Raw genomic sequence first — 22,112 nt, forward strand, 5'->3', positions numbered from 1 at the left:
ACACACTGAACTTACTACTATATAATGACTGTTCACTACTATATACACACTGAACTACTACTGTAATGACTGTTCTACTATATACACACTGAACTACTACTGTAATGACTGTTCTACTATATACACACTGAACTACTACTGTAATGACTGTTCACTACTATATACACACTGAACTACTACTGTAATGACTGTTCTACTATATACACACTGAACTACTACTGTAATGACTGTTCTACTATATACACACTGAACTACTACTGTAATGACTGTTCTACTATATACACACTGAACTACTACTGTAACGACTGTTCACTACTATATACACACTGAACTACTACTGTAACGACTGTTCACTACTATATACACACTGAACTACTACTGTAATGACTGTTCTACTATATACACACTGAACTACTACTGTAACGACTGTTCACTACTATATACACACTGAACTACTACTGTAACGACTGTTCACTACTATATACACACTGAACTACTACTGTAATGACTGTTCACTACTATATACACACTGAACTACTACTGTAACGACTGTTCTACTATATACACACTGATCTACTACTGTAACGACTGTTCACTACTATATACTACTATATACACACTGACTGTTCTACTATATACACACTGAACTACTACTGTTGACTACTATATACACACTGAACTACTACTGTAATGACTGTTCACTACTATATACACACTGAACTACTACTGTAATGACTGTTCACTACTATATACACACTGAACTACTACTGTAATGACTGTTCTACTATATACACACTGAACTACTACTGTAACGACTGTTCACTACTATATACACACTGAACTACTACTGTAACGACTGTTCACTACTATATACACACTGAACTACTACTGTAATGACTGTTCACTACTATATACACACTGAACTACTACTGTAATGACTGTTCTACTATATACACACTGAACTACTACTGTAATGACTGTTCACTACTATATACACACTGAACTACTACTGTAATGACTGTTCACTACTATATACACACTGAACTACTTCACTACTATATACACACTGAACTACTACTGTAACGACTGTTCACTACTATATACACACTGAACTACTACTGTAATGACTGTTCACTACTATATACACACTGAACTACTACTGTAATGACTGTTCACTACTATATACACACTGAACTACTACTGTAATGACTGTTCACTACTATATACACACTGAACTACTACTGTAACTGACTGTTCACTACTATATACACACTGAACTACTACTGTAATGACTGTTCACTACTACTATATACACACTGAACTACTACTGTAATGACTGTTCACTACTATATACACACTGAACTACTACTGACTGTTCACTACTATATACTGAACTACTACTGTGACTGTTCACTACTATATACACACTGAACTACTACTGTAATGACTGTTCACTACTATATACACACTGAACTACTACTGTAATGACTGTTCACTACTATATACACACTGAACTACTACTGTAACGACTGTTCACTACTATATACACACTGAACTACTACTGTAACGACTGTTCACTACTATATACACACTGAACTACTACTGTAACGACTGTTCTACTATATACACACTGAACTACTACTGTAACACACTGAACTTCACTACTATATACACACTGAACTACTACTGTAACGACTGTTCTACTATATACACACTGAACTACTACTGTAATGACTGTTCTACTATATACACACTGAACTACTACTGTAACGACTGTTCTACTATATACACACTGAACTACTACTGTAATGACTGTTCTACTATATACACACTGAACTACTACTGTAATGACTGTTCTACTATATACACACTGAACTACTACTGTAATGACTGTTCTACTATATACACACTGAACTACTACTGTAATGACTGTTGTAATGACTGTTCTACTATATACACACTGAACTACTACTGTAATGACTGTTCTACTGTTCACTACTATATACACACTGAACTACTACACACTGAACTACTACTGTAACGACTGTTCTACTATATACACACTGAACTACTGCTGTAATGACTGTTCACTACTATATACACACTGAACTACTACTGTAACGACTGTTCACTACTATATACACACTGAACTACTACTGTAACGACTGTTCACTACTATATACACACTGAATTACTACTGTAATGACTGTTCTACTATATACACACTGAACTACTACTGTAACGACTGTTCACTACTATATACACACTGAACTACTACTGTAATGACTGTTCACTACTATATACACACTGAACTACTACTGTAATGACTGTTCACTACTATATACACACTGAACTACTACTGTAATGACTGTTCACTACTATATACACACTGAACTACTACTGTAATGACTGTTCACTACTATATACACACTGAACTACTACTGTAACGACTGTTCACTACTATATACACACTGAACTACTACTGTAATGACTGTTCTACTATATACACACTGAACTACTACTGTAATGACTGTTCACTACTATATACACACTGAACTACTACTGTAATGACTGTTCTACTATATACACACTGAACTACTACTGTAATGACTGTTCTACTATATACACACTGAACTACTACTGTAATGACTGTTCTACTATATACACACTGAACTACTACTTAATGACTGTTCTACTATATACACACTGAACTACTACTGTAATGACTGTTCACTACTATATACACACTGAACTACTACTGTAATGACTGTTCTACTATATACACACTGAACTACTACTGTAATGACTGTTCTACTATATACACACTGAACTACTACTGTAATGACTGTTCACTACTATATACACACTGAACTACTACTGTAATGACTGTTCTACTATATACACACACACTGAACTACTACTGTAATGACTGTTCTACTATATACACACTGAACTACTACTGTAATGACTGTTCACTACTATATACACACTGAACTACTACTGTAACGACTGTTCACTACTATATACACACTGAACTACTACTACTGTTCACTACTATATACACACTGAACTACTACTGTAACGACTGTTCACTACTATATACACACTGAACTACTACTGTAATGACTGTTCTACTATATACACACTGAACTACTACTGTAATGACTGTTCACTACTATATACACACTGAACTACTACTGTAATGACTGTTCACTACTATATACACACTGAACTACTACTGTAATGACTGTTCTACTATATACACACTGAACTACTACTGTAATGACTGTTCTACTATATACACACTGAACTACTACTGTAATGACTGTTCTACTATATACACACTGAACTACTACTGTAATGACTGTTCACTACTATATACACACTGAACTACTACTGTAATGACTGTTCTACTATATACACACTGAACTACTACTGTAATGACTGTTCACTACTATATACACACTGAACTACTACTGTAACGACTGTTCTACTATATACACACTGAACTACTACTGTAACTGTTCACTACTATATACACACTGAACTACTACTGTAACGACTACTATATACACACTGAACTACTACTGTAATGACTGTTCTACTACTATACACACTGTTCACTACTATATACACACTGAACTACTACTGTAATGACTGTTCACTACTATATACACACTGAACTACTACTGTAATGACTGTTCTACTATATACACACTGAACTACTACTGTAATGACTGTTCACTACTATATACACACTGAACTACTACTGTAATGACTGTTCACTACTATATACACACTGAACTACTACTGTAATGACTGTTCACTACTATATACACACTGAACTACTACTGTAATGACTGTTCACTACTATATACACACTGAACTACTACTGTAATGACTGTTCACTACTATATACACACTGAACTACTACTGTAATGACTGTTCACTACTATATACACACTGTTAATGACTGTTCTACTATATACACACTGAACTACTACTGTAACTACTACTGAACTAACGACTGTTCACTACTATATACACACTGAACTACTACTGTAATGACTGTTCTACTATATACACACTGAACTACTACTACTGAACTACTACTGTAATGACTGTTCTACTATATACACACTGAACTACTACTGTAACGACTGTTCTACTATATACACACTGAACTACTACTGTAATGACTGTTCTACTATATACACACTGAACTACTACTGTAATGACTGTTCTACTATATACACACTGAACTACTACTGTAATGACTGTTCACTACTATATACACACTGAACTACTACTTTAATGACTGTTCACTTCTATATACACACTGAACTACTACTGTAATGACTGTTCACTATATACACACTGAACTACTACTGTAATGACTGTTCTACTATATACACACTGAACTACTACTGTAACGACTGTTCACTACTATATACACACTGAACTACTACTGTAATGACTGTTCTACTATATACACACTGAACTACTACTGTAATGACTGTTCACTACTATATACACACTGAACTACTACTGTAACTGACTGTTCACTACTATATACACACTGACTACTACTACTGTTCTACTATATACACACTGAACTACTACTGTTCGACTGTTCACTACTATATACACACTGAACTACTACTGTAATGACTGTTCACTACTATATACACACTGAACTACTACTGTAATGACTGTTCTACTATATACACACTGAACTACTACTGTAATGACTGTTCACTACTACACATATACTACACTGAACTACTACTGTAACGACTGTTCACTACTATATACACACTGAACTACTACTGTAATGACTGTTCACTACTATATACACACTGTTAATGACTGTTCTACTATATACACACTGAACTACTACTGTAACTGACTGTTCTACTATATACACACTGAACTACTACTGTAATGACTGTTCACTACTATATACACACTGAACTACTACTGTAACGACTGTTCACTACTATATACACACTGAACTACTACTGTAATGACTGTTCACTACTATATACACACTGAACTACTACTGTAATGACTGTTCTACTATATACACACTGAACTACTACTGTAATGACTGTTCTACTATATACACACTGAACTACTACTGTAACTGACTGTTCACTACTATATACACACTGAACTACTACTGTAATGACTGTTCTACTATATACACACTGAACTACTACTGTAACTGTTCACTACTATATACACACTGTTCTACTATATACACACTGAACTACTACTGTAACGACTGTTCACTACTATATACACACTGAACTACTACTGTAACGACTGTTCACTACTATATACACACTGAACTACTACTGTAATGACTGTTCACTACTATATACACACTGAACTACTACTGTAATGACTGTTCACTACTATATACACACTGAACTACTACTGTAATGACTGTTCACTACTATATACACACTGAACTACTACTGTACTACTGACTGTTCACTACTATATACACACTGAACTACTACTGTAACTGACTGTTCTACTATATACACACTGAACTACTACTGTAATGACTGTTCTACTATATACACACTGAACTACTACTGTAATGACTGTTCTACTATATACACACTGAACTACTACTGTAACGACTGTTCACTACTATATACACACTGAACTACTACTGTAATGACTGTTCACTACTATATACACACTGAACTACTACTGTAATGACTGTTCTACTATATACACACTGAACTACTACTGTAATGACTGTTAACTATATACACACTGAACTACTACTGTCGACTGTTCACTACTATATACACACTGAACTACTACTGTAACGACTGTTCACTACTATATACACACTGAACTACTACTGTAACGACTGTTCACTACTATATATACTACACTGACGACTACTATATACACACTGAACTACTACTGTAATGACTGTTCACTACTATATACACACTGAACTACTACTGTAATGACTGTTCTACTATATACACACTACTACTGTAATGACTGTTCACTACTATATACACACTGAACTACTACTGTAATGACTGTTCTACTATATACACACTGAACTACTACTGTAATGACTGTTCACTACTATATACACACTGAACTACTACTGTAATGACTGTTCTACTATATACACACTGAACTACTACTGTAATGACTGTTCTACTATATACACACTGAACTACTACTGTAATGACTGTTCACTACTGTTCTACTATATCACACTATATACACACTGAACTACTACTGTAACGACTGTTCACTACTATATACACACTGAACTACTACTGTAACGACTGTTCACTACTACTACTATACTGTAACACTGAACTACTACTGTTCACTACTATATACACTGAACTACTACTGTGACTGTTCACTACTATATACACACTACTACTACTATATACTGACTGTAACGACTGTTCACTACTATATACACACTGAACTACTACTGTAATGACGACTGTTCACTACTATATACTACACTGAACTACTACTGAACTACTACTGTAATGACTGTTCACTACTATATACACACTGAACTACTACTACTGTTCACTACTATATACACTGAACTACTACTGTAACGACTGTTCTACTATATACACACTGAACTACTACTGTAATGACTGTTCACTACTATATACACACTGAACTACTACTGTAACGACTGTTACACTACTATATACACACTGAACTACTACTGTAATGAACTACTACTGTTCACTACTATATACACACTGAACTACTACTGTAACGACTGTTCTACTATATACACACTGAACTACTACTGTAATGACTGTTCACTACTATATACACACTGGACTACTACTGTAATGACTGTTCTACTATATACACACTGAACTACTACTGTAATGACTGTTCTATTATATACACACTGAACTACTACTGTAACGACTGTTCACTACTATATACACACTGACTACTACTATATACACACTGAACTACTAATGACTGTTACTGTAATGACTACTATATACACACTGAACTACTACTGTAATGACTGTTCTACTATATACACACTGAACTACTACTGTAATGACTGTTCTACTATATACACACTGAACTACTACTATAATGACTGTTCACTACTATATACACACTGAACTACTAATGACTGTTCTACTATATACACACTGAACTACTACTGTTCACTACTATATACACACTGAACTACTACTGTAACGACTGTTCTACTATATACACACTGAACTACTACTGTAATGACTGTTCTACTACTGAACTACTACACACACTGAACTACTACTGTAATGACTGTTCACTACTATACACACTGAACTACTACTGAACTATATACACACTGAACTACTACTGTAATGACTGTTCTACTATATACACACTGAACTACTACTGTAATGACTGTTCACTACTATATACACACTGAACTACTACTGTAATGACTGTTCACTACTATATACACACTGAACTACTACTGTAATGACTGTTCACTACTATATACACACTGAACTACTACTGTAACGACTGTTACTACTATACACACTGAACTACTACTGTAACGACTGTTCACTACTATATACACACTGAACTACTACTGTAATGACTGTTCACTACTATATACACACTGAACTACTACTGTAACGACTGTTCACTACTATATACACACTGAACTACTACTGTAATGACTGTTCACTACTATATACACACTGAACTACTACTGTAATGACTGTTCTACTATATACACACTGAACTACTACTGTAATGACTGTTCTACTATATACACACTGAACTACTACTACTGTAACTGACTGTTCACTACTATATACACACTGAACTACTACTGTAACGACTGTTCACTACTATATACACACTGAACTACTACTGTAACGACTGTTCACTACTATATACACACTGAACTACTACTGTAATGACTGTTCTACTATATACACACTGAACTACTACTGTAATGACTGTTCTACTATATACACACTGAACTACTACTGTAATGACTGTTCTACTATATACACACTGAACTACTACTGTAATGACTGTTCACTACTATATACACACTGAACTACTACTGTAATGACTGTTCACTACTATATACACACTGAACTACTACTGTAATGACTGTTCTACTATATACACACTGAACTACTACTGTAATGACTGTTCACTACTATATACACACTGAACTACTACTGTAATGACTGTTCACTACTATATACACACTGAACTACTACTGTAATGACTGTTCACTACTATATACACACTGAACTACTACTGTAACGACTGTTCACTACTATATACACACTGAACTACTACTGTAATGACTGTTCTACTATATACACACTGAACTACTACTGTAATGACTGTTCACTACTATATACACACTGAACTACTACTGTAACGACTGTTCACTACTATATACACACTGAACTACTACTGTAACTGACTGTTCACTACTATATACACACTGAACTACTACTGTAACTGACTGTTCACTACTATATACACACTGAACTACTACTGAACTAATGACTGTTCACTACTATATACACACTGAACTACTACTGTAATGACTGTTCTACTATATACACACTGAACTACTACTGTAACGACTGTTCACTACTATATACACACTGAACTACTACTGTAATGACTGTTCTACTATATACACACTGAACTACTACTGTAACGACTGTTCACTACTATATACACACTGAACTACTACTGTAATGACTGTTCACTACTATATACACACTGAACTACTACTGTAACGACTGTTCACTACTATATACACACTGAACTACTACTGTAATGACTGTTCTACTATATACACACTGAACTACTACTGTAACGACTGTTCACTACTATATACACACTGAACTACTACTGTAATGACTGTTCACTACTATATACACACTGAACTACTACTGTAATGACTGTTCTACTATATACACACTGAACTACTACTGTAATGACTGTTCTACTATATACACACTGAACTACTACTGTAACGACTGTTCTACTATATACACACTGAACTACTACTGTACTACTACTGACTGTTCACTACTATATACACACTGAACTACTACTGAACTAATGACTGTTCACTACTATATACACACTGAACTACTACTGTAACGACTGTTCACTACTATATACACACTGAACTACTACTGTAATGACTGTTCTACTATATACACACTGAACTACTACTGTAATGACTGTTCACTACTATATACACACTGAACTACTACTGTAATGACTGTTCACTATATACTGAACTACTACTGTGACTGTTCTACAATATACACACTGAACTACTACTGTAATGACTGTTCTACTATATACACACTGAACTACTACTGTAATGACTGTTCTACTATATACACACTGAACTACTACTGTAATGACTGTTCTACTATATACACACTGAACTACTACTGTAACGACTGTTCACTACTATATACACACTGAACTACTACTGTAATGACTGTTCTACTATATACACACTGAACTACTACTGTAACGACTGTTCACTACTATATACACACTGAACTACTACTGTAATGACTGTTCTACTATATACACACTGAACTACTACTGTAATGACTGTTCTACTATATACACACTGAACTACTACTGTAACGACTGTTCACTACTATATATACACACTGACTGTTCACTGAACTATATACACACTACTACTGTAATGACTGTTCACTACTATATACACACTGAACTACTACTGTAACGACTGTTTACTACTATATACACACTGAACTACTACTGTAATGACTGTTCACTACTATATACACACTGAACTACTACTGTAACGACTGTTCTACTATATACACACTGAACTACTACTGTAACGACTGTTCACTACTATATACACACTGAACTACTACTGTAATGACTGTTCTACTACTATATACACACTGAACTACTACTGTAATGACTGTTCTACTATATACACACTGAACTACTACTGTAAACTGACTGTTCACTACTATATACACACTGAACTACTACTGTAATGACTGTTCTACTATATACACACTGAACTACTACTGTAATGACTGTTCTACTATATACACACTGAACTACTACTGTAACGACTGTTCACTACTATATACACACTGAACTACTACTGTAATGACTGTTCACTACTATATACACACTGAACTACTACTGTAATGACTGTTCACTACTATATACACACTGAACTACTACTGTAACGACTGTTCTACTATATACACACTGATCTACTACTGTAACGACTGTTCTACTATAACACTACACACTCATCTAAATCATCCCCTCTCTCTCTCTCTTCCCCACAGATCATCCCTCGAACTTCGGGCCTCTGAACGGGGGGGATAGTGGTGACCATTAAAGGGTCTAACCTGGGCATAAAGAAGGAGGACATTAAGAAGGTGACGGTGGCTGGAGTGGACTGTGTTCACCAGGGGGACAGATACTCTGTCTCCACCAGGTATAGTGATAGTAGTGGGGGGGGGTTTGTTTCCGTCCATTTTTGACAAGTTGACAAGATCAAGGCAAAGGGTGGCGACTTTTTAACAATCTCAAATATAACATGTATTTTGATTCACGTGTTTTGGTTACTACATGATTCCATATGTGTTATTTCCTAGTGTTGTCTTGACTATAATTCTACAATGTAGAAAATAATAAATAAAGAAAAACCCTTGAATGAGTACAGTAGGTGTCCAAACTATTGACTGCTTCGGTCTTTTCAACTTTAATTCACAACCGAAAATGAACCTGATTTTAAACGTCTAGAAAATACATATTTTAGATGTCTTTTCAACATAATTTTGCTTACTGGGACTATTCTCGGTTTGTGAAAGGGGGGGGTGGCATTTTTGGTCTTGCCAGAACGGCAAGGACCGGCCCTGCCTGTAATGGACTTTTATGTCCAGCGAATAACATGTTTCATTAAACACAACATTTCGATGTACAGTATGTCTGCTTGTGTGTGTGGTGGAGAAACCGGGCCTTTGTCTTACTCCAGCTGTTCTGTGTCTTCTCCAGTGTTGTGTGTGAGATCGGTCCGGTCCGGTCTTCAGTGGACAACCCAGGTCCCATCAACCAGGGGGTAGTGGAGGTGGAGGTGGAGGGGGGCAGGAGAGGACGTTCAGAGGTCCTCTTCACTTACAGGGTACGTTTCATACAGCTACAGGGCCATTCTTTACCCCAACATGAATCCTAACTGTTGTAAGAGTCACACTGCAGGAGTGATCTGACGTTTCATACTGTACATGGCTCTTAGTGTGGTTGAAGCTCTGCTCAGTGCTCAGACAGCCACGATGTTAGTCTCTCTCTGCTGGTTTTACATCTCCACGTTCATCAATGTACTTAGTTCTTAGGAGATGCTCTTAGAATTCAGAATATCATCTGTTGAAAGGAAACAGAATTTAACAGGGGAGTTTAACGAGTATAATGATTGACTCAGGCTCCCATTATAGATGTGGTTTTATTTCACTTCATGGTAAATATTTACACTAATTTATTTTGGGGTTCGTATTTTCTTGTTTGTTTGTTTCTGCCAAAATAACAATGTCCCCATGAGAATGTACTGAGCTACTTATCCTTCTTATAGATTTGATCAAAGCTTCAGATTTTCTAGGGAACATAACATTATTTTGCTCTCTCTGGCTCTCGTTTGCTCTCTCTGGCTTTCGTTTGCTCTCTCTGGCTCTCGTTTGCGCTCTCTGGCTCTCGTTTGCTCTCTCTGGCTCTTGTTGTGGTGTTCAAGTGGGGCTCAGTAGCTGTGTTGTGGTGTTCAGTAGTTGTGATGATAAAGTGGTGTTCAGTAGCTGTGTTGTGGTGTTCAGTAGCTGTGGTGTTCAGTAGCTGTGTTGTGGTGATAAAATACTAAGTGGTGTTCAGTAGCTGTGTTGTGGTGATAAAGTACTGCTGTTGTGGTGATAAAATACTAAGTGGTGTTCAGCAGCTGTGTTGTGGTGATAAACCAGTGAAGGGGAATGGGACGTGACATGAGGTCTAACTGGTGGTTCCAGTGGGCTCTGGGTTGTTAGACAGTGGGCTCTGGGTTGTTAGACAGTGGGCTCTGGGTTGTTAGACAGTGGGCTCTGGGTTGTTGGACAGTGGGCTCTGGGTTGTTGGACAGTGGACTCTGGGTTGTTGGACAGTGGGCTCTGGGTTGTTGGACAGTGGGCTCTGGGTTGTTGGACAGTGGGCTCTGGGTTGTTGGACAGTGGGCTCTGGGTTGTTAACTGTAAAGCACTTTGGATGAAAACATCTGCTAAATAACCATATAGAATGGAGAGGAGTTTTTCCTTGTCAGGTCATGCAGTCAAGAAAAGGTCCAGGACCTAAGTATGTTTCCTTATCACTGATGTCTCATCTCTTATCCCCTCCAGGACCCCATCCCTGAGACAGTTTCCCCCCTGAAGGGCCCTGTGGCCGGGGGAACAATCATCACTATCTCTGGGAAACACCTGGATACGGCAAACAAGGATGATATCATTGTCACCGTGGGGGGAACACCCTGTGAAGTGTAAGGATGATCATACTTGAGTCTTCCAACCCCTGCAGGTTGCTGTCTGGACAGGTTGCCTGAGTCATGTCCTATTCACTTCTTATACAGTAAATTTGTTCCTTTGAGATTACCTTCTCTCCCCTCAACACTATGACCCCAGTTTGACCTTTCCCATGATGCTCTCTGTCCCCGTTTCTCCCTCAGGTTGTTGTTTGGCAGTGAGATCACCTGTGAGACAGGTGTATACAAGGGACAAAAGGTTCCATTGGAGTCCCTGAGAGTCTCGGTGAAGTATGGGAAGAGCACCACCAAGGACATCCCTGTCACTTCCAACTTCCAGTACTCTGAGAACCCCAAACTCACGGACTACAGCCCCAAGACCAGCTTCGTATGGTGAGTGGAGTCCACAGTGCCCCAGAGAGGGTGGAAGTCAAAGCGCCTCTTTAAGCCAAGCTTGAGTTGAATGCAAAACACTTTGAAGCGGATAATTAAATGGCCGTATCTTATTGGACACATTCAGGTCGTGTCTCCTCTTTCAAAACGTTTCAAGAGGTTTCTTCTGTGTTGTGCTTCCTAACATGACCCTGATATATGGTGTCGTCGTCTAGTGTTTCAGTGGAGGCAGGAGGATTACATGTTAGTCATTTAGCAGACGTTCTTATCCAGAGCCGCATAGTTAGTGCCGTCATCTTGAGATGGCTAGGTGGGACAACCACATGGGGTGGCAGGTAGCCTCGTGGTTAGAGTGTTGGACAGGTAACTGGGAGGTTGCAAGATTGAATCCGCGAGCTGACAAGGTAAAAATCTGTCGTTCTGCCCCTGAACAAGGCAGTTAACCCACTGTTCCTAGGCCGTCATTGAAAATGAGAATTTGTTCTTAACTGACTTGCCTAGTTAAATAAAAATAAATCAGTCATAGTACTGGAAGTACATGTTTCATCTGTCTATATCTTCAAAGTCCCAGCTAGTAAGAGAGAAAAGAGTCAAGTATGAGCGTTGGTTCACAAAAGATGTTTTCAGAAGACGGACAGGGACTCTGCTGTCCGAGCTTCAGGGGGAAGCTGGTTCCACCATTGGGGTGCCAGGACAGAGAAGAGGTTGGACTGGGCTGAGCTGGAGCTGCCCTCCCGTAGGGGTAGGAGAGCCAAGAGACCAGAGGTGGCTGAACAGAGTACTCTGGTTGGGATGTAGGGTTTGAACATAGCCTGAAGGTAGGGAGGGTCAGGTCCTCTTGCTGCTCCGTAGGTAAGTACCAGGGTCTTGTGGTGGATTCAGCTTTGACTGGAACCCAGTGCAGTGTGTGGAGGAGCGGACTGACATGGGAGAAGTTAGGAAGGTTGAACCTCAGGGGGCTGACATGGGAGAAGTTAGGAAGGTTGAACATCAGGGGGCTGACATGGGAGAAGTTAGGAAGGTTGAACCTCAGGGGGCTGACATGGGAGAAGTTAGGAAGGTTGAACATCAGGGGGCTGACATGGGAGAAGTTAGGAAGGTTGAACATCAGGGGGCTGACATGGGAGAAGTTAGGAAGGTTGAATCTCAGGGGGCTGACATGGGAGAAGTTAGGAAGGTTGAACCTCAGGGGGCTGACATGGGGGAAGTTAGGAAGGTTGAACCTCAGGGGGCTGCAGCGTTCTGCTGAGTTGCACAGGTTTGATGGCACAAGCAGGGAGCTCAGCCAACAGAGTTGCAGTAGGATTGTGTGTGTTGTATTGAGAGCTGACGTGTGTGTTGTCTGGTGTTTCAGTGGAGGCAGGAGGATCGTGTGTGTGGGCAGTGGTTAGGAAGGTTGACCTCATCAGAGAGCCATCATGAAGGTGCTGCCCTCTGCTGATGACTTCTCTCAGTCCCCTCCCGTTGAGGTCAGTACACACTACTCACTACTATTACAATACACCTAAAGTTATCATTCTAGAGTCCCCTCCTATTATACAATACACCTAAAGTTATCATTCTAGAGTCCCCTCCTATTATACAATACACCTAAAGTTTTCATTCTAGAGTCCCCTCCTATTATACAATACATTGCATGTTATCATTCTAGAGTCCCCTCCTATTATACAATACATTGCATGTTATCATTCTAGAGTCCCCTCCTATTAAACAATACATTGCATGTTATCATTCTAGAGTCCCCTCCTATTAAACAATACATTGCATTTTATCATTCTAGAGTCCCCTCCTATTATACAATACATTACATGTTATCCATTCTAGAGTCCACTCCTATTATACATTACATTACATCATTCTAGAGTCCACTCCTATTATACATTACATGTTATCCATTCTAGAGTCCCCTCCTATTATACAATATATTGCATGTTATCATTCTAGAGTCCCCTCCTATTAAACAATACATTGCATTTTATCATTCTTGAGTCCCCTCCTATTAAACAATACATTGCATGTTATCATTCTAGAGTCCCCTCTTATTAAACAATACATTGCATTTTATCATTCTTGAGTCCCCTCCTATTAAACAATACATTGCATGTTATCATTCTAGAGTCCCCTCCTATTAAACAATACATTGCATGTTATCATTCTAGAGTCCCCTCCTATTATACAATACATTACATGTTATCCATTCTAGAGTCCCCTCCTATTATACAATACATTACATGTTATCATTCTAGAGTCCACTCCTATTATACATTACATGTTATCCATTCTAGAGTCCCCTCCTATTATACAATATATTGCATGTTATCCATTCTAGAGTCCACTCCTATTATACATTACATTACATCATTCTAGAGTCCACTCCTATTATACATTACATGTTATCCATTCTAGAGTCCACTCCTATTATACAATACACCTAATGTTATCATTCTAGAGTCCACTCCTATTATACAATACACCTAATGTTATCATTCTAGAGTCCACTCCTATTATACAATACATTACATGTTATCCATTCTAGAGTCCACTCCTATTATACAATACATGTTATCCATTCTAGAGTCCACTCCTATTATACAATACATTACATGTTATCCATTCTAGAGTCCACTCCCATTGAGGTTAGTATACCATTCCACAAGTTCTCTGTTTCCTGCCAGTAGTGTATTCTAATCCCTCTAGTGTACAGTACAGCTGTGCTATTATCCATGGCAGGTAGCTAGCATGTCCTAGTCTACAGTACTCTAGCTGTGCTATTATCCATGGCAGGTAGCTAGCATGTCCTAGTGTACAGTACAGCTGTGCTATTATCCATGGCAGGTAGCTAGCATGTCCTAGTCTACAGTACTCTAGCTGTGCTATTATCCATGGCAGGTAGCTAGCATGTCCTAGTGTACAGTACTCCTAGCTGTGATATTATCCATGGCAGTAGCTAGCATGTCCTAGTCTACAGTACTCCTAGCTGTGGTATTATCCATGGCAGTAGCTAGCATGTCCTAGTGTACAGTACTCCTAGCTGTGGTATTATCCATGGCAGTAGCTAGCATGTCCTAGTGTACAGTACTCCTAGCTGTGGTATTATCCATGGCAGGTAGCTAGCATGTCCTAGTGTACAGTACTCCTAGCTGTGGTATTATCCATGGCAGTAGCTAGCATGTCCTAGTGTACAGTACTCCTAGCTGTGGTATTATCCATGGCAGTAGTTAGCATGTCCTAGTGTACAGTACTCCTAGCTGTGGTATTATCCATGGCAGTAGCTAGCATGTCCTAGTGTACAGTACTCCTAGCTGTGGTATTATCCATGGCAGTAGCTAGCATGTCCTAGTGTACAGTACTCCTAGCTGTGGTATTATCCATGGCAGGTAACTAGCATGTCCTAGTGTACAGTACTCCTAGCTGTGGTATTATCCATGGCAGTAGCTAGCATGTCCTAGTGTACAGTACTCGAGCTGTGATATTATCCATGGCAGTAGCTAGCATGTCCTAGTGTACAGTACTCGAGCTGTGATATTATCCATGGCAGTTAGCTAGCATGTCAACAGTGACTCAGTGAGTTGTAGGTTTTTGTCTGTGACTACAGACTTCTCTGTGAGACTAAACACAGCCAGTGTCCTGCCAGGAATGAAATATCTTTCTCTCTCTCTCTCTTCTCTCTCTCTCTGCCCTCCTCTCCAGTTCATCCAGCATGCCGTAGGTAAGAACGACACTGTGCTGTTGTTTGACAGTCCAGTGGTGAACAGGTCCTCTGAGACCCAGTCCTTTAGGGCCTTCCTCCAGCTAGACAACGTGATAGAGGAACTGAATTCCTTTGAGTACCACCCCGACCCATTCTTCAATGAACTGACCAAGAACATCATCACTGAAACCTCCATCATCATCGTTACGGTAAAGAACAGTAACACTACTCTTATGGGGTTGTGTTGTCATGGTTACTGTCTAGTAGTTTTTTGGGTTATTTCTAGTAATACTCGCTTATTGTTTTCTGTGGGCCATTGTGGCGTAAATGTTATTCTGCTTCAGCCTCCCGAGTGGCACAGTGGTCTTAGCTGTGCCACTAGAAATTCTGGGTTCGAGTCCAGGCTCTGTCGCAGCTGGCCGCGCCTGGGAGACCAATGGGACGGCGCACAATTGGCCCAGCGTCGTTCAGGTTAGGGGAGGGTTTGGGCCGGCAGGGATATCCTTGTCTCATTGCGCACTAGCGACCCCTGTGGCAGGTCGGGCACAGTGCACGCTGACACGGTCGCCAGGTGTACGGTGTTTCCTCCGACACATTGGTCCGGCTGGCTTCCAGGTTAAGTGGTCAAGAAGCAGTGCGGCTTGGTTGGGTTGTGTTTCGGAGGACACACAGCTCTCGACCTTCGCCTCTCCCGAGTCTGTATGGGATTTGCAGCGATGAAACAAGACTATAACTACCAATTGAATACCACGAAATTGGAGAGAAAAAGGACAAACAAACAAACAAATGTATTCTGCTTTGTGACTATGATGTCTCCTCAGAGAGAAAAGACAATTATAGTGCATTGATATTGATAGAATTAATATCAATATTGAGATAATCATATCTGCTTTTACAAATGATTGCATGTCCCTGTAGTCCAGAGGTTGACGACCAACCACCTCTTTCTCCCCAGGGTCGTGGTTTCAGCAAGGCCATGACAGCTGAAGAAGCCCAGGCGTTCGTGGGAGATGCGTCCTGTAAGGTGACCATCCTGCAGGATGACAAGCTGTTCCTGGAAGCTCCGTCCACCCAGCCCAGAGCCCGCTCCAAACGCCCGCGCAGAGACACCAGCTCCGACCATTTGGACCTAACGGTGACAACACTGGCCTTCTGTCTAAACCCAAGGCATAGAGAGAGGCTTCAGGCATTAGCACTGGACAAGCTGATATGTCTCTCTGGCTCTCAACATGTATTTCAGATAGGTGCTTGTGTTCCAGTACATTTCTATCTAAATCAGGGCTGTCCAAACTTAATCCAATGTCCTGTTGCAGGCATTCACTTCAGTCAAGGCAGTAACACACTGGATTCAACCATACAATAATCCTAGTCTTCTGACCGGGACCACTCAGTCCTGACAGAAAAATATCACTATCAACACCATGATGTATATCTGACTCTCCACAATTATACACGTCTTGTAGCGAATTAGCTTTCTTCTATTTGCCTTTAACTGACTTGAACTCTCTTTCTCTCTCTCTTTCTGTCCATCTCTCTCTCTGTCTCTCTCTTTCTGTCCATCTCTCTCTGTCTCTCTCTTTCTGTCCATCTCTCTGTCTCTCTCTTTCTGTTCATCTCTCTCTGTCTCTCTCTCTCTCTGTCCATCTCTCTCTCTGTCTCTCTCTTTCTGTCCATCTCTCTGTCTCTCTGTCTCTCTCTTTTTGTCTCTCTCTGTCCATCTCTCTCGCTCTCTCTTTCTGTCCATCTCTCTGTCTCTCTGTCTCTCTCTTTTTGTCTCTCTCTCTCTGTCCATCTCTCTCGCTCTCTCTTTCTGTCCATCTCTCTCCCACACTCCCCCCATCTCTCTCATTCCCTTGCTTTCTATATCTATCTTTCTTTCTTTATCTCCCTCCCTCCCTAACAGATCAAGTTTGGTAATGGTGAGTGGGTGGTGGGCTCAGTGAACTATGAGAGGAAGTACGAGGTTCCTTTGGCTATCATCATCCCAGCTGTCCTCGTCCCTATGCTACTGTTCATAGCTGTGTCCATCTACTGCTACAGGTACACACCTACACTTCCCATCAAGCACCACTCATGTAGTTCTGATAAATTAATTGTTTTTAGTTTACCCGGTGAAATGGGTGTCTGGAGTTTACACTCTAGGACCAATGAATTAATCTCAAATGTGCAAACTATAGATTCACATAGTGGAACAGTTCTGTACTCTAATGGACTGTTCCGATGTGTTAATGTCTGTAGTCTAATGGACTGTTCCTATGTGTTAGTAGTCTAATGGACTGTTCCTATGTGTTAGTAGTCTAATGGACTGTTCCTATGTGTTAGTAGTCTAATGGACTGTTCCTATGTGTTAATGTCTGTAGTCTAATGGACTGTTCCTGTGTGTTAGTAGTCTAATGGACTGTTCCTATGTGTTAGTAGTCTAATGGACTGTTCCTATGTGTTAGTAGTCTAATGGACTGTTCCTATGTGTTAATGTCTGATGGACTGTTCCTATGTGTTAGTAGTCTAATGGACTGTTCCTATGTGTCTGTAGTCTAATGGACTGTTCCTATGTGTTAGTAGTCTAATGGACTGTTCCTATGTGTTAATGTCTGATGGACTGTTCCTATGTGTTAGTAGTCTAATGGACTGTTCCTATGTGTTGGTAGTCTAATGGACTGTTCCTATGTGTTAGTAGTCTAATGGACTGTTCCTATGTGTTAATGTCTGTAGTCTAATGGACTGTTCCTATGTGTTAATGTATGTAGTCTAATGGACTGTTCCTATGTGTTAGTAGTCTAATGGACTGTTCCTATGTGTTAGTAGTCGAATGGACTGTTCCTATGTGTTAATGTCTGTAGTCTAATGGACTGTTCCTATGTGTTAATGTCTGTAGTCTAATGGACTGTTCCTATGTGTTAATGTCTGTAGTCTAATGGACTGTTCCTATGTGTTAAGTAGTCTAATGGACTGTTCCTATGTGTTAATGTCTGTAGTCTAATGGACTTCCTATCTAATGGACTGTTCCTGTGTGTTAATGTCTGTAGTCTAATGGACTGTTCCTATGTGTTAGTAGTCTAATGGACTGTTCCTATGTGTTAGTAGTCTAATGGACTGTTCCTATGTGTTAGTAGTAATGACTGTTCCTATGTGTTAATGTCTGTAGTCTAATGGACTGTTCCTATGTGTTAATGTCTGATGGACTGTTCCTATGTGTTAGTAGTCTAATGGACTGTTCCTATGTGTTAGTAGTCTAATGGACTGTTCCTATGTGTTAGTAGTCTAATGGACTGTTCCTATGTGTTAGTAGTCTAATGGACTGTTCCTATGTGTTAATGTCTGTAGTCTAATGGACTGTTCCTATGTGTTAATGTCTGTAGTCTAATGGACTGTTCCTATGTGTTAGTAGTCGAATGGACTGTTCCTATGTGTTAATGTCTGTAGTCTAATGGACTGTTCCTATGTGTTAATGTCTGTAGTCTAATGGACTGTTCCTATGTGTTAATGTCTGTAGTCTAATGGACTTCCTATGTGTTAGTAGTCTAATGGACTGTTCCTGTGTGTTAATGTCTGTAGTCTAATGGACTGTTCCTGTGTGTTAGTAGTCTAATGGACTGTTCCTATGTGTTAGTAGTCTAATGGACTGTTCCTATGTGTTAGTAGTCTAATGGACTGTTATGTGTTAATGTCTGTAGTCTAATGGACTGTTCCTATGTGTTAATGTATGTAGTCTAATGGACTGTTCCTATGTGTTAATGTGTTAATGGACTTCCTATGTGTTAGTAGTCTAATGGACTGTTCCTGTGTGTTAATGTCTGTAGTCTAATGGATGTGTGTTAGTAGTCTAATGGACTGTTCCTATGTGTTAGTAGTCTAATGGACTGTTCCTATGTGTTAGTAGTTCTAATGGACTGTTCCTATGTGTTAGTAGTCTAATGGACTGTTCCTATGTGTTGGTGTTAATGGACTGTTCTATGTGTTAGTAGTCTAATGGACTGTTCCTATGTGTTAATGTCTGTAGTCTAATGGACTGTTCCTATGTGTTAATGTATGTAGTCTAATGGACTGTTCCTATGTGTTAGTAGTCTAATGGACTGTTCCTATGTGTTAGTAGTCGAATGGACTGTTCCTATGTGTTAATGTCTGTAGTCTAATGGACTGTTCCTATGTGTTAATGTCTGTAGTCTAATGGACTGTTCCTATGTGTTAATGTCTGTAGTCTAATGGACTTCCTATCTGTTAGTAGTCTAATGGACTGTTCCTGTGTGTTAATGTCTGTAGTCTAATGGACTGTTCCTGTGTGTTAGTAGTCTAATGGACTGTTCCTATGTGTTAGTAGTCTAATGGACTGTTCCTATGTGTTAGTAGTCTAATGGACTGTTCCTATGTGTTAATGTCTGTAGTCTAATGGACTGTTCCTATGTGTTAATGTCTGATGGACTGTTCCTATGTGTTAGTAGTCTAATGGACTGTTCCTATGTGTTAGTAGTCTAATGGACTGTTCCTATGTGTTAGTAGTCTAATGGACTGTTCCTATGTGTTAGTAGTCTAATGGACTGTTCCTATGTGTTAATGTCTGTAGTCTAATGGACTGTTCCTATGTGTTAATGTCTGTAGTCTAATGGACTGTTCCTATGTGTTAGTAGTCGAATGGACTGTTCCTATGTGTTAATGTCTGTAGTCTAATGGACTGTTCCTATGTGTTAATGTCTGTAGTCTAATGGACTGTTCCTATGTGTTAATGTCTGTAGTCTAATGGACTTCCTATGGAGTCTAATGGACTGTTCCTGTGTGTTAATGTCTGTAGTCTAATGGACTGTTCCTGTGTGTTAGTAGTCTAATGGACTGTTCCTATGTGTTAGTAGTCTAATGGACTGTTCCTATGTGTTAGTAGTCTAATGGACTGTTCCTATGTGTTAATGTCTGTAGTCTAATGGACTGTTCCTATGTGTTAATGTCTGATGGACTGTTCCTATGTGTTAGTAGTCTAATGGACTGTTCCTATGTGTTAGTAGTGGACTGTTCCTATGTGTTAGTAGTGTAATGGACTGTTCCTATGTGTTAGTAGTCTAATGGACTGTTCCTATGTGTTAATGTCTGTAGTCTAATGGACTGTTCCTATGTGTTAATGTCTGTAGTCTAATGGACTGTTCCTATGTGTTAGTAGTCTAATGGACTGTTCCTATGTGTTAATGTCTGTAGTCTAATGGACTGTTCCTATGTGTTAATGTCTGTAGTCTAATGGACTGTTCCTATGTGTTAATGTCTGATGGACTGTTCCTATGTGTTAGTAGTCTAATGGACTGTTCCTATGTGTTAGTAGTCTAATGGACTGTTCCTATGTGTTAGTAGTCTAATGGACTGTTCCTATGTGTTAGTAGTCTAATGGACTGTTCCTATGTGTTAATGTCTGTAGTCTAATGGACTGTTCCTATGTGTTAATGTCTGTAGTCTAATGGACTGTTCCTATGT

General features: G+C 39.2%; 1 pseudogene; it reads left to right on the forward strand.

Moving 5' to 3' along the window:
- LOC135530778 (plexin-B2-like) overlaps positions 1-22,112 on the forward strand; it is a 67,134-nt pseudogene that overhangs the window by 23,318 nt on the left and 21,704 nt on the right.

This window comes from Oncorhynchus masou, unplaced genomic scaffold (assembly GCF_036934945.1).
Source record: "Oncorhynchus masou masou isolate Uvic2021 unplaced genomic scaffold, UVic_Omas_1.1 unplaced_scaffold_1416, whole genome shotgun sequence".
Lineage (NCBI taxonomy): Eukaryota > Metazoa > Chordata > Actinopteri > Salmoniformes > Salmonidae > Oncorhynchus > Oncorhynchus masou.